The sequence below is a fragment of the Heteronotia binoei genome, chromosome 3 (genome assembly GCF_032191835.1).
Source record: "Heteronotia binoei isolate CCM8104 ecotype False Entrance Well chromosome 3, APGP_CSIRO_Hbin_v1, whole genome shotgun sequence".
NCBI classification, from domain to species: domain Eukaryota; kingdom Metazoa; phylum Chordata; class Lepidosauria; order Squamata; family Gekkonidae; genus Heteronotia; species Heteronotia binoei.
The window spans coordinates 7,816,617-7,832,425 of NC_083225.1; positions in this window are offsets into that span (position 1 = coordinate 7,816,617).

Consider the following 15,809-nt stretch of genomic DNA (forward strand, 5'->3'; position numbering starts at 1 on the left):
GCATTTGCCTTTTTAGCCACCACATCACACTGTTGACTCATGTTCAGTTCATGATCCACTAAGACTCCTAGATCCTTTTCGCACATACTACTGCTAAGACAAGTCTTCCCCATTCTATAACCATGCATTGGATTTTTCCTACCTAAATGCAGAACCTTACATTTATCCCTGTTAAAATTTTATTGGTTTTTGCCCAGTTTTCCAGCCTGTCAAGGTCATCCTGTATCCTGTTTCTGTCTTCTGTGTTTGCAACCCCTCCCAATTTAGTATCATTGCAAATTTAATAAGCATTCCCTCTATTCCTTCATCCAAATCATTGATAAAGATGTTCAATAAAACAGGTCCCAGGACAGATCCCTGAGGCACTCCACTTGTCACTCCTCTCCAAGAGGATGAGGACCCATTCACAAGCACTCTTTGGGTGCGATCTGTCAACCAGTTACAGATCCACCTAACGGTAACAGGATCCAAACCACATTTTACCAACTTGTCAACAAGGATAGTATGTGGAACCTTATCAAAAACCTTACTGAAATCAAGATAAACGATGTCTACAGCATTCCCCCGATCCAGCAAGGTAGTCACTTTCTCAAAAAAAGAGATCAGGTTAGTCTGACATGACGTGTTCTTGAGAAAACCATGCTGGTTCTTAGTAATCACATCCATTCTTTCTTTCTTTTTGTTTAAAATAATTTATTATGCTGTAATATATTGTAATAACACATTATCATTTGTTATTAAAAATTAATACATATACATTACATTTTCTCCACCCCTCCCCCCTTTTGGTGACTCCCAGCAGTGTATTTTATTTAAATTGTTAAAAAGGTAAAACTTTATTAAAGAATCTTACTTCATAGAAAAAAACTTCAAAAAGAAAAAAAACACCATATGTTATATTTATAATCCACCTTCACCATAGTCCTTTAGTCATTAACAAAGAAACGAAAAAGATATATTCCAATAATTTCGCTTTTTCACTAAAGTCCATATAAAGTTTCTTTAGAGATTAACCATTGTTAAAAATCGCCAAATATCCTTTCACGTTCCATTGTTTTTCAACATACTTTTGGAACTTTCCCCACTCATTTTTGAACTTCTCTAAATCTTGTTCTTTTAAGATTCTTGTAAGCTTGTCCATTTCACTCCAATACATAACTTTCAAAGTCCACTCCCACATTTCTGGTATTTTGTCTTGTTTCCACATCTGCACATATAATGTCCGTGCAGCTGAAAGCATATACCAAATTATCGTTCTATCTTGTTTTGAAAATGTTTCCATTTGTAATCCCAACAAAAGATATCTGGTGCCTTCTTGATATTACTATATCCCAAAATTTATACCACCTATATAATATTTTAAAGTAATTTTCCTTAATTTTATAGCATGTAGATATTTTTATAGAGTTCTTCCATAAGTGTTCCCATGACTCCATCTGTATTTCTTTATTTATATTTATCGCCCATTTTATCATTTGTGTTTTAACTACTTCATCTTCCATAGACCATTTCAATAATAGTTTATATGTCTTTGAAAACAGCTTTTCATTTTCCCCAAACAGCATTCTCTCCAGTTCTGTTTGTTCCTGTCTTATTCCATAGTTCTTAATATCCTGTTCAAGCAAACTCTTTATTTGTTGCAATTGAAACCAATTATATTTATACTGTATTTCCTCATTCAATTTTAATTCCACTTTGCCTCCTTGAATTTTTAAAAGCTGTTTATATGATAACCACTTCCCTTCTTTAATATCTGAATACAATTTTATTACTTCTGTTGGCACAATCCAAAGCGGTTTCCTCTCATCTCCATAAATTTTATATTTTGACCAAGTATTTAACAGATTACTTCTTATATAGTGATGTAAGAAGAAGCCGTCCATCTTATTTTTCCCGTAGTACATGTAGGCATGCCATCCAAAACATTTCCATGACCTTCTAATGCTAATAATTTTCTATTTAGTAATGCCATCCATTCCTTAATCCACACCAGGCATACTGCATCATGATACAGCTTTAAATTAGGCAGTTGAAATCCGCCCCTTTCTTTTGCATCTGTCAGGATTTTCATTTTAATTCTTGGTTTTTTCCCGGCCCATACAAATTCTGAAAGTTTCCTTTGCCATTTATTAAATTGTTTGTTATCTTTCACTATTGGAATTCTTTGAAACAGGAACATAATTCTCGGTAAGACATTCATCTTAATTGCAGAAATTCTGCCCAGCATAGACAAGTTCAATTTATTCCATTTTATCAAATCTCCATTGATCTTACACCAGAGTTTCTCATAATTATTTGTGTACAAATCAATATTTTTTGTTGTTATTTCCACACCTAGGTATTTTACTTTAGAGGTAACTTCACACTCTGTTAACCTCTGTAGTTCTTCCTGTTTGCTCTTTGACATATTTTTACACAAAAAAAATTATTTATTTTTTGTTTATGTAAAAGCCTGCCAATTATCCATATTCTTACGAAGCAACAATGGTGTTACATGGGTGGAATTTTCATTTATAAACATTACATCATCTGCAAATGCTCTGTACTTAAAAAAAATACCTTTCACTTTCAGTCCCTCTATCTCTTTATCTTCTTGAATTTGCATTAGCAAAAGTCATTATAAAGATCAATGGAGACAGAGGGCAACCTTGTCTTGTTCCTTTAGTTATTGTCATTTTTTCCATTAATACAGAGCCTTGCTTGCTGTTCAAAGTATATCGCCTTTACCATTCTTATAAAGTCCTCTCCCAGTCTCAGTTTCTCCATCACTGCAAACATAAAGTCCCAATGCACATTATCAAATGCTTTCTCTGCGTCTGCGAAAAATAAAAATAATGCTCCTTCTTTTTCAGGATGTTTTTCATAATGTTCAATAATGTCTATAACTGTTCTGATATTATCTTTAATTTGTCTCCTGAGAAGAAATCCTGCTTGTTCTTCTTTAATAAAACTGTTCAAATGCTGTTTAAGGCATTCTGCTAGAATTCTTGCATATATTTTATAGTCATCGTTAAGTAATGAAATTGGTTATAGGTTTTTACATTTGTAGTGTCTCTGTCTTCTTTTGGTATCAACAAAATTACTGCTTCTTTCCACGTGTTAGGAATTTTCCCGTCTGTTCTTATAATATTCATCAGTTTCTGAAGTTTTGGTAATAAGAACTTTATAAAATTTTGTCGTAAAGCCATCTGGACCAGGTGCTTTTCCTAACTTCATTGAGTTAATCGCCTCCTCTATTTCTCCTCTTTCAATTGGTTTATTCAACACCTTCTCCATGTTTTCTGTTAAGGGATTTACCTTAATTTTCTGTAGATACACATCAATTTTTTTTCTATCCACGCTTTGACTTTTGAATAGCTTGGTGTAGTATTTGTAAAATTCCCTTTTGATTCCTTCATGATCAACAATGCCCTTTCCTCCCGACACGATCTTGTTAATTACTTTATTCTCCCTTCTTTTTTTTCATTTGCCAAGCCAAATAATTTCCAGGTTTATTCGCTCCTTCAAAAGATTTCTGTTGGAGTCTTTTTAAATTCCATTCCACTTCTTTATTCAGGAAATGTCTCAATTGGCTTTGTAATATTGTAATCTCTCTTATAATTTTCCTTTTCCCAGGTTGCTTTTTAAGCTCCTTCTCCATTTTTCCAATTTCTTTCTGAATGTCCATCATTTGCTTGTTTTTTGGGTCTTTTATCTTTATTATTCAATGTAATTAAAATGCCCCTCATTACTGCTTTATGGGCATCCCACACAATTTGAAACTGAGTGTCCTCATTCTCATTTATTTGGAAGAAGCATTTAGTTTCCTTTTCCAGAGATGCCGCTATCTCCTGTTTCTGTAGCAAATCCTCATTTATCCGCCATCTTGGAGTCTTCTTCCCTGATTTTGCAGACCGCATTATTGGGTTGTGGTCTGCCCTTATTTTAGGAAGTATCTCTATTTTTTTTTGTTAATAGTCCAAGATCTTTTGTAGTCCATATTATATCAATTCTCAAAAAAGAATTATGCCTTGCTGAAAAATAAGTATAATGTTCTTTGGGGTTTAATTCCTTCTAAATGTCTTCTAAACTCTCTTGTTTTACCCGCTCAAAAAATGACTTTGGTAATTTTCCTTCATTGTTTTTTTTCCCCCAGACCTGTCCAAAGTATTTTTTACTGTTCCATTAAAATCTCCCATTATCATAATTTGTTCATACACCACCACATCCATTCTTTCTAAATGTTCCAGTACCGACTGTTTGATGATTTGTTCTAAAACTTTTCCAGGTATACATGTCAAGCGGACAAGTTGTTAATTACCCGGATTTTCTTTTTTCCCCCTTCTTGAAGATGGGGACAACATTCGCCCGCCTCCAGTCTTCCGGCACCTCTCCTGTTCTCCAAGAATTCTCAAAAATAATAGCCAGAGGCTCAGAAATTACATCCGCAAACTCTTTTAGAACCCTTGGATGCAATTCATCTGGCCCTGAGAACTTAGTTTAATTTAAAGAAACTAGGTGTTTATGTACTACCACTACGCTGATCCTAGGTTGGAACTTCATATCCTCCTTATATGTTCTATTTTTGCCATGTTGAACACCATTTCCCTCAGAAGAGAATGAGGAAAAGTAGGAATTGAGCAGTTTCGCCCTCTCTTCATTACCTGTTACAATTTCACTTTCTTGCCCTCGCAATGGGCCTACCATGTCCTTGCTCTTTTTCTCACTCTGAACATAAGAAAATAACCCTTTTTTGTTGTTTTTAGCATCTTTGGCCAGCCTAAGCTCATACTGAGCCTTAGCTTTCCTAACTTTTTCTCTACAAGCACTGGTGATTTGTTTATATTCATCCTTGGTTATAAGGCCCTCCTTTAAATTCCTAAAAGAGTCTTTTTTATTTCTCAATTCTTTAGAGAGCTGTTTATGGAACCACTTCAGCTTCTTTAGGCTTTTTCCATTTTTTCTTCTCATAGGAATTGTCTGTGATTGTACTTTCAGTATTTCACTTTTAAGAAACTCCCACCCCTCCTGAACCCCCTTCCTCCTAAGTATCTCTGACCATGGGATTTTAGCCAGCATAGTTCTATCGAAGTTTGCCTTTCTGAAGTCCAACCTATAAGTCTGGCTATGTATAGTTTTCCCTTCCCTAAGACTGTAAATTCCAAAATCACATGATTGCTACTGCCCAGGGTGCCCACTATTTCCACTTCTTCAATCAATTCTTCCTTGTTGGTGAGAATCAAATCCAAGATAGCAGATCCCCTTGTTTCCTTCTTCACTTTCTGGAAAAGGAAGTTGTCAGCAAGACAAGTCAGGAATCTATCTGACTTTTCATTTTTAGCAGAGTTGGACTTCCAACAGATGTCCGGGTAATTGAAATCTTCCATGATCACTGTATTCCTTCTCTTGGAGAACTTTGCAATCAATCTGCTGTAGAAGTATCTCGTCCAAGTCCTCTGCCTGACTTGGTGGTCTATAGCAGACCCCCACAATAATATCACTGTTGTTTTCTTACTCCTTCCCCCCCCCCCCAGAGACTCTCAACTGAGCTGCCATGCTCAGATTCACATATTTCCTCACAAGTATATACCTCCTCCATATATACTGCTACACCTCTGCCGTTTCTCATTTGCCTGTCCCTTTTAAATAAGTTGTACCCCTGAATCCTAATATTCCAGTTGTGAGTGTCATTCCACCACATTTCAGTAAGGCCTATTATGTCATAGTCTCCTTCCTTTATTAGGACTTCCAGTTCCTCCTGTTTGTTTCCCATACTCTGTGCATTAGTGTAGAGACATCAGAATCCATGTTTTATGCATCCTGAGGTTTTGGTTTCTGTACAAGCCTGCAAGTTAACATTACCTAGCATATGCACCACTCTGTGCAAATCTTTAATGTTCTTATCCCCAGTTTCTGGCATCATACGAGGCTTTGAATTATTGTCTCACTCCCACATACAATTTAGTTTAAAGCCCTCCTTATTAGGTTAGCAAGGCTGTTACCAAACTCCCTTTTCCCTACCGCCGTAAGGTGCAAACCATCTCCCGATAGAAGACCACCATCTTGAAAGCATAAGACATGGTCCAGAAATCCGAATCTTTCCTGACAACACCATCGACGTAGCCAGTCATTTATTTGAAGTATGCTTCTTTCTCTTCCTAAGCCACGGCCTTCAACAGGAAGCACTGACGAGAACACAACCTTTACGCTCAGCTCCTTCACCTTCTGACCTAGAGCCACATAATCTTTTCTAATACGTTCAGGGCTATGATGGGCAGTATCATTCATTCCCACGTGGATCAGCAAGAAAGGATAGTAATCCGTGGGCTTGGTAAGTCTTCCAATCCTTTCTGTCACATGCTGGATGCATGCTCCCGGTAGACAGCAGACCTCTTGGGATGACAAGACTTTGTTAATGTTAAAGGGGCCACTGGATTCTAACTTCATAGTATTTTTTTTTTTTGAATACTCACAGAATGAACACATTAATCAAATGGGAACAATTCTTGGCTCTGATCTACATATATCTGCCCTGATCATTTATTTATTGTCTTATTTATTTAAAATATTTATCCTGTCTCCTCTTCAGAAAGCTCAAGGCACCTTGCAACAAATATTCCAGCAGGCATCAATAACAATTAAACACAATCAACATCATAAAAAATTAATAACAATTGTCAGTTTCAAAAGCCTTGAACAACCAACCCATTATACATATTGGGACAAACACTTCTCACCCACACCAGCAGTTCCAAGACATTGTGTGGGGGAGAATTTTTTAAACAGGATTGGCTATAGAGTGCCACAGTCATTTAGAATATCTGAGGAAACAAAATATCACTGTATTTCAAATGTCAACTGAGGAGTAACATGATAGAGGTTTACAAGATTATGCATGGGGTAGAGAAAGAAGTACTTTTCTCCCTTTCTCACAATAAAAGGACTTATGGGCACTCGAAATTGCTGAAAAGTTGGGTTAGAACAGATAAAAGGAAGTATTTCTGCACCCAAAGGGTGGTTAACATTTAGAATTCACTGCTTCAGGAGGTGGTGGCAACTACAAGCATAGACAGCTTCAAGAGGGGATTGGATAAACATATGGAGCAGAGGTCCATCAGTGGCTATTAGCCACAGCGTATTGTTGGAACTCTCTGTCTGGGGCAGTGATGCTCTGTATTCTTGGTGCTTGGGAGGGGCAACAGGATGAGGACTTCTAGTCCTGGCCCCACTGATGGACCTCCAGATGGGACCTCAGTTTTTTTGGCCACTGTGTGACACTGAGTGTTGGACTGGATGGGCCATTGGCCTGATCCAACAGGGCTTCGCTTATGTTCTTTTGCAAAAAGAAAGAAAGAAAGAAAGAAAGAAAGAAAGAAAGAAAGAAAGAAAGAAAGAAAGAAAGAAAGAAAGAAAGAAAGAAAGAAAGAAAGAAAGAAAGAAAGAAAGAAAGAAAGAAAGAAAGAAAGAAAGAAAGAAAGGTAAAAAATAGACTCTGCGTTTCACTCCAGCCTGCCCTTCATAAGCCAGAAACAGACAAAAAAGAACCTAAAGCAAAGATTAACCTTTGCTTAGCCTCAAAAGTAGCTTTACTGAGCAGCCCCTGAGGATGTGCAGAGTGCAGTTTTGAAAAGCATAATCAGATAGTTCAGTTAAAAAGGAAAGAGTTTATTCAAGCGCGGAAAAGAAAACAAGATAAATGGTGAAGGAACATTGGCTTAGAAGAAAGGCAATTATTATGCAAATCCCATTCAAAGGCAAACCTTCCAAAGGACTGTTAAAACATGTAGAGTTTATATTTCCCTAAGGACTATGTAATACCTGCTTTCACCAGAATCTCTCTCCACCTGGGGTCCTTTCCCTTAGATCCAGGGCTCAGCTCATGACTGAATTGGCAGCCCAGAGTAGATCAAAGTCAAAAAAGACGTTCTTGAATTGCATATTCATTTTGAGCCTTCAAAACCCATGTGTGAGACTGCAGGTCCATTTCCCAAGCTTACATCCCTACGGTTCCTATTCGGTAACGTTTATGACTGAACTTCTCCACTGTAAATTGGGTTTAGTTAAAAGCTGGCCCCTGGAAGTAATAATCAATCAATGGCAATCTGTTCTAAGAGTGCCAACCAATCTTGACACCGATTTCAGTGGACTTAAGACTGGAGTAACTTGGTACAGCAATACAATGTTCGAGACGCGGCCATGCCCAGATGGTTCTGACTGCCTAACAGATTTCAAAACAAAGTTGGTATCGGCCACCGTTAAAGGCTTCCTAGACATGGAACACATACATTCAAGAGCTACGGCAGAAGATAGTGAAGACCTGAAAGGACTACTGATGAAGGTCAAAAAGCAGAATTTGCCAAGGCAGGATTACAGCCAAACATCAAGAAGACCAAGGCCATGCTTATTGGGGAACTGCCTAACCCTGCTTTCTTCTAACACTAACAAACACAGATCTCAGATTTGTGATTCTTTTAATCTGCTGAAAACATTCCCATGATTCTACGTACCAACTCACTGCCCACTTATACTAAGAATTGCTGCTTGCCATTCCCATTTTGTTTGATGAAGTCTGCTTAAGAGCATACGAAAGCTTACATTCGGAATAAACTTAGTTGGTCTTAAAGGAGCACTTGTCTACTGCTTTGTTCTTTTGCCTAACTTTAAGTTTGATGATAAAGAAATGGAAATCAGGGGTGTGCACCAAAAGTGATACTTTTCTGATTAAAACCCCCCAAAATATTGGTTTTCCCAATATTCTCAATTTCCAATATTGATATAGCCAGGGCGTTTTTGTTTGGTTTTTTTGTAGCAGAAACTCCTTTGCATATTGGGCCACACACACCCTGATGTAGCCAATCCTCTTGGAGCTTACAGGGCTTTTCGTATAGGGCCTATGGTAAGCTCTTGGAGGATTGGCTACATCAGGGGTGCGTAGCCTAATATGCAAAGGAGTTCCTGCTACAAAAAAATAGCCCTAGATATGGCCCAATAGATTCAGCATTTTTTCAGGAATCCCCATTTTTTCCCAGTTTTATTACACCCTATGGAGATTGGGGACCCTTCTGGTCAAAGGAGAATCTATTGGGGGCATCCAGCCATTCTAAACCAGACTCAGCATCCCCAACCTTTTTGAGCCTATGGGCACCACTGAAGTAGTGGGCACCAGGATTCTAACATGAAGTAGTGGGCACCAGGGCTGGCACGTGGGAATAAACAAACTAGGCAATTACCTAGGGTGCCAGCTCCCAGCAGGGGCAAGGGAAGCCCCTCCGACTCAGTTTTTCTCAGCTCTGAGGAGTCCCCCAGCCCCTCAGAGCCGACAAAGAACGGCACTTTCCGTCCCCAGCACCCTCCGAACTTGGAGAGCACTGGGGAGGGGAAGCACCAAGTGTTCTTTCTCAGCTCTGAGGAGTCAGAGGAGCTCCCCCATCCCCCTCAGAGCTGACAAGGAATGGCACTGCAGGAGGTAGAGTCACATACACAGAGGAAGCCCAGGTGCTGGCTGGGGTAATAAAAAAATACGCTGGGAAAGTGGGATGAGAGAAAATAAAATAAGCACAGCCATGGCGGCTGCCACTGAAACAATGTTATTGTAAGGGGGGTCAATGTATCCCTCATTGGCTCAGCAGTGGTCAATGAAAAATGTGGGTTGCCAGCTGGCAAATCCAGGAGCCTCTTGGAAGTGACGCCATCATGTTGCCAATGTTGCGCATGGCACTCTAGGTTTGGGGGGGAAACGCAATTTTTTTTCTAAACTACAAAACCGTAGAGTGTGCCCCCAAATCAGAGTGTCATGGCATGACATCCCTGGTGTGATGATGTCACTTCCGAGTGACATCATTGTGTCAGGGATGTCAGACGATGATGTCTCTGTTGGGAGGTGCAGCTTCCCCTACGAGCCAGCTTTGGGCTGGCAGATTGGAACCCTGGAGATCAGGATACCCCCTGGCCAAACTGGGGGTCTAGCAACCCTCTGAGAAAACTTGCTGGGCAAGAGCCCCACCTTGTCTCACCCTCTTCCTAAAAACAGTTGGTGGGTGCCAAGAAATGTGCTGACAGGCCCTATGGTGCCCATGAGTACCATATTGGAGACTCCTAGGGGTGGAATTCTAGCAGGAGTTCCTTTGCATATTAGGCCACACACCCCTGATGTAGCCAATCCTCCAAGAGTTTACAAAAAAGAGCCTTGTAAGCTCTTAGAGAATTGGCTACATCAGAAGTGTGTGGCCTAATATGCAAAAGAGCTCCTGCTATAATTCCACACTTGGAGACTCCTGTTCTAGACCCCAACTAGTTACTAGGCAACATTGCTATCTTCTTTCTATAACAGGGGTGGCCAAACTGCAGCGAGAGAGCCACATGTGGCTCTTTCACACATATTGTGTGGATCTTGAACCCTCCAACACCCCCATTGGCCAGCTTGGAGAAGGCATCTCTCCCTTTAAATCACTTTTTCAAGCCATGCCAAGCATTTAATGTTAAAGATGCTTTCATTCCACCTCCAGTTTGGTGTAGTGAGCGGACTCTTATCTGGAAGAACCGGGTTTGATTCCCCACTCCTCCACTTGCAGCTACTGGAATGGCCTTGGGTTAGCCATAGCTCTCTTGCAGAGCTGTCCTTGAAAGGGCAGCTTCTGAGAGAGCCTCTCAGCCCCACCTACCTCACAGGGTGCCTGTTGTGAGGGGAGAAGATATAGGAAATTGTAAGCCGCTCTGAGTCTCTGATTCAGCGAGAATGGCGGGGTATAAATCAGCAGTCTTCTCCTTCTCCACCTACCTTCCTTCCTTCCTTCCTTCCTTCCTTCCTTCCTTCCTTCCTTCCTTCCTTCCTTCCTTCCTTCCTTCCTTCCTTCCTTCCTTCCTTCCTTCCTTCCTTCCTTCCTTCCTTCCTTCCTTCCGTCTTGCGGTTCTCAAACATCTGAAGTTCATGTCTTGTGGCTCTCAAGCATTTGACATTTATTCTACATGGCTCTTAAGTTAAGCAAGTTTGGCCACCCTTGGCCTCTGGAATATTTTTGCAAATTAATTGACCCCCTTAAAATACCTCTTCATTTCTACAGCGTGTGATCCATTGTTATTGCTATTCTGGGAAAAAGTAAAAGAGCTCCCCCCCCCCCCCCCGCTCCCCTTTAAATGATGTGCCGGTATCAGTATTGCTCTCATTCTTCCCAGTTTCACATTCCCTGGATCTGTAGAGGTTTCCACAAGAAAGAGCTTTGTACTCAGTGTAGCTGTCTGATCTGTGAGAAACTCGCTGTGCCATTTTGCAGGTCAGTCTTCCCCTTCCAACAGGCCAAGGCCAAGGCCTTTCAAACGCTGATAGGAAAGTGTAATTTGGTTTCCCCCTCTATCTCTCTCCCTCTCTTTCAGTACAAAACTCAGCAGCTTCTTGTCACAGCCCCTAGTAAACTACTTAGCAATTGAACAGCAGCAATATCGTCCGCACTTGAAGCGCGAGAGCATGTGTCAAGGTCTGTGACAGTTGTTTTCTGCTGCAAATGATTCCTTGGAAATGATTTGAGTCAGGATTAGCACAATTTAACAGTGTTTCACGGCTCCCCTCCCTGACACTGTGTAATGGGAAGACCTAAGCCTGCTAAGTGAGGTTTGTGGCTAAGGCACCCTGAGTTTTGGATAGAGTTGCAACTTACCAACACTGGCCACTTTGGTGGGCAGCCTCCCGCTTCCAGTCTTCAAATGAGCAGCGGGAGCAAAAACGGGAATGGTGTCAAACAATGTCACTTCTGGGTGAGGACAAGAAGTGAAATAATCATGTTGCCAGGGATGCAGGGATGTTCTACCATTTGGGCAAAAACTCTATGGTAAAAATGACTTCTGCCATAGAGTATTTTTGCCCAAATACCAGTATGTCCCCACTTTGCTGCTGATGTGATGATGTCACTTCTGGATGTCACCCTGTTGCCAGAAATGCTGGCGTGGGTCTCTCTTTGCTCCTGGTACATCCCCCCCCCCCACACACACACTGGTTGACAAGGAGTATCTGACAACCCTGCACACAATGTTCTAGAGAATTTCCCTGATCTGTGGTGAGAACTTGGAAATGACAGTGCAGCATTGCATGATGCTATTTTTGTCAGTCTCTGCTCCTCCCATTCTCCCAGCAAGGAGAGTGTGAACCCACTTGATATCATCTATCTATCTATCTATCTATCTATCTATCTATCTATCTATCTATCTATCTGTCTGTCTGTCTGTCTGTCTGTCTGTCTGTCTGTCTGTCTGTCTGTCTGTCTGTCTGTCTGTCTGTCTGTCTGTCTGTCTGTCTGTCTGTCTGCCTGCCTGCCTGCCTGCCTGCCTGCCTGCCTGCCTGCCTGCCTGCCTGCCTGTCCATCTGTATGCCTATACTATTAATCAAAACCTACCCTCTATCAACTGTTATATTTTACGGTATTGTAAAAACAGTGAGTGTGGTGTAGTGGTTACTGTCACAGTAGGGTCAGGGAGACCCAAGTTCGACACCCACTCTGCCCTGTTCGCTTGGTGACCTTAGGCCCGGCACTCTCTCAGCTTAACCTACTTTCACATTGCCATTGTGAGAATAAAATAGAGGAAAGGGAGCGACATACACATCTCTGAGCTTCCTGAAGGAAGAGCAGGACAAACCCATCCACCCACCCAGCCATCAAACCATCTATCTATCTATCCGTCTGTCTGTCTTTTTTATTCCATCCTTCTTCTGATTTGCTGGTGTAAATGATCCCTTTATTTCCATTTTAACCTCCTTAAACTCTTTAAATTAGGTTCAGCTGAATAACACTATTGGTCCATCAAGGTCAGTGTGGTCTACTCAGACTGGCAGCAGCTCTCCAGGGTCACAGGCAGAGGTGCTCTGCCAGTGAGCTACACACACAAAGTGATTCAGACGAGTATATTCAGGGGTGTCCAACTCATTTGTTATGAGGGCCACATCTGACAGAAATGAGACCTTGTCGGGCTGGGCCGTGTGTGTCATAAAATGTAATGCCAGGCAGCAGAGATGTAAGATTTATAAAATACACAAACACATTTTTTTTTTAAAAAAAAACAAACAAACTTAAAACATGTTTAAAACATTAGCACTTGTTGGTCTTAAAGGTGCTTTCTTTGTTTCTCTCCCATGGGATCCAAGGAACTGGGCAAAGGAAGCTCTGGCTTTTTCCTTCCATCTCCAGGGGACCAGGAGGGGGAGGAGCCTCAGCCAACAGAAGAAAGAGAGACTTGGCACAGTAGCTCTGTTGTGCAATTGAGAAAGCCTGGGAAAGCAAGGGATAGTGGCTCAGTGGTAGAGCATCTGTTTGGTAAGCAGAAGGTTCCAGGTTCAATCCCTGGCATCTCCAGCTAAAAAGAGTCCAGGCAAATAGGAGTGAAAAACCTCAGCATGAGACCCTGGAGAGCCGCTGCCAGTCTGAGTAGACAATACTGACTTTGATGGACCAAGGGTCTGATTCAATATAAGGCAGCTTCATATGTTCATATGTCCCTCCCCCCCCTCCTCCCCAAGAAAGGAGCCTCAGCCAATGTTGAAAACAGAGGCTCTGCTCTGTAGCTCCTGTGCAATTGAACAAGCCTTGCAAAGCAAGCTGTGATGCAGAAGGAAGCAAGAGAGAGGGAGAAGGAAGCAGATGACAGCCAGTTGCTCGAGGGCCTGATAGGAGCCCTCCAGGGGCTTCATTCGACCTCTGGGCCACAAGTTTGACACCCCTGAGATTCTAGAAGACCCCAGTTCAAATCTTCACTCCTTCCATGGAAGCTCACTGTGTGACTTGGGCTAGCCACACTTCCTCAGCCTCTCCTCCTTCACACGGTGGCTGTGCGGACAAAATGGCGGAAAGGGAAATGAGGTAAGCCACTTTGGATCCCCACTGGAGAGAAAGGAGGGGCATAAATTAATTAACTTGACCAATTAAGGATCAAATCCAGAAAGTAAACGGTTGATCTCCAGTTTGGCTGGATGCTTTGAATGCCTTAGAAAAATCAAGATGGGATGAATTGCTCTGTACATCAGAAAATGCAGCAACTTGTCCCCAGGGCTGAATTAACAATTTGGCCAACTAGGCACTAGCCTATGGGCCCCCACACTTTTAAGGACCCGGGGCCAGCTTTCCCCCTCAGTTTCCTGCCTGCTTGTAGCCCTCCCAGCCCGCACACACAGCCAGCAACTGAGCGGATCTTTACCTGACTTGCCTGGTGCAGCTGCTGCTGGGGTCGTTGCCAAGTTTGCCTCTCTCTGCCTCTCCCCTCAGCTTTGTTAAAGGGGCTTTTGAGAAGGGGCCTGCAGGCTGCAGTGGGGGCGGTGGAATGAATGCTCCAAGTCTGAGATCATTTGCAAGCAGCCCTCCAAGATTTTGACTGCCTAGGGGCCTCCGCAGGGTTTAATCCGGCACTGCTTGTCCCTTTCTTTTGAATTTGTGGCTATGGCAAACTCTGATGCTGTTTGCAAATGTGTGCTCTTGGAACCACTGTGACTTGTCTGCCATGTATATATTTTTATTTTTCAAAAAGCTTTGGTGTGTAGCACTTTTTTTAAAAAAAAAATTCTTATGCAATCAGTGTGACACATCCCTTTCAAACCTCTTCTATTAATATCAGTGCTAGCGTTATATATTTCAACTCCCAGTGAAAAGCGACGGCATTAGAGGCGCACTCTAATTTCAATGTACAGAAATTGCATATTAAACAGTACCTACTTTAAGACAGAATCCATTAAACGATAGATTATATATTTTTTTTTGCATAAATAAGCACATGATGGGGGAAGGCAGAATGTTTGAGGTGACTTTAAAAAAAAAAACTTCTCGTCAATGCAAAGAGGACATTGTGTATCTTCCAAGAAATGGAACATCGAGGAAACAAGCGTGAAGTTCGGGGTCAAATAGTGACAGCACCGTTTGATAAGGGGTGTTAGAGAAATCAATTTCTCCTCAGGAACACAAGCTGCAAATTGGAAATTACGGTGATCTTCTACACTTTGTTTCCGTCACTGTTTCATGGATGGTTGCTGCCGAACAATCTATTTCTGGTTTTTTAAGAAGATTTTTTTTTTCTCCTGCTCTTTCTTCAACAGCAGAGTTCCAGTAGAGGGACCGTCTTCCTCCACATGTCCCTGGGTGACAACTACAGGCCTCAGTTTGGTGTACACTGGTGCAGTGGTTAAGTGTGCAGACTCTTAGCTGGGAGAACTGGGTTTGATTCCCTGCTCCTCCACATGCACCTGCTGGTGTGACCTTGAGTCAGTCACAAGTTCTCACAGAGCTGTTCCTCTTAACAGCAGTTTCTGTCAGAGCTCTCTCAGCTCCTGCTACCTTACAGGGTATCTGTCGTGGGGAGGGGAAGGGAAAGGAGATTGTAAGCCATTGTGAGACTCCTTTGGGTAGTGAAGGGCAGGGGAGAAATCCAATATCCTCCTCCCCCACTCCTCCTCCTCACTACTACTACTTCATTTTTCACTTGTTACTACTACTGCTACTACTACTGCTACTATTTTACCCCTTCGGGTGGCCCCTGCATCCACCAGAGCCCCAGCCTTTCCCGTCATGGCTCCGGTTCTGCCTTCACATTTAGCCCTCTCTGGCTAAACCAGACAGTGCAAGGAACAAAGGTATATTTATATCCCCAAACTTTAAAGAGTGTTTTAATAGTAATTTTCCCCTTCCAGAGAACTTTGGGAAGGCGTAGGATCTCTAGCCCAGAAAACCACATTTCCCAGCATTCTTTGAAGGAAGCCTTGATATACTGGTAGATAACTAAAGCAAGTTTGGCGAATAGATAGCCAACTATGGTCATTGCGAAACCATCTGTTGGCTAGTCCACCATTTAGGGTGGCCAATCTG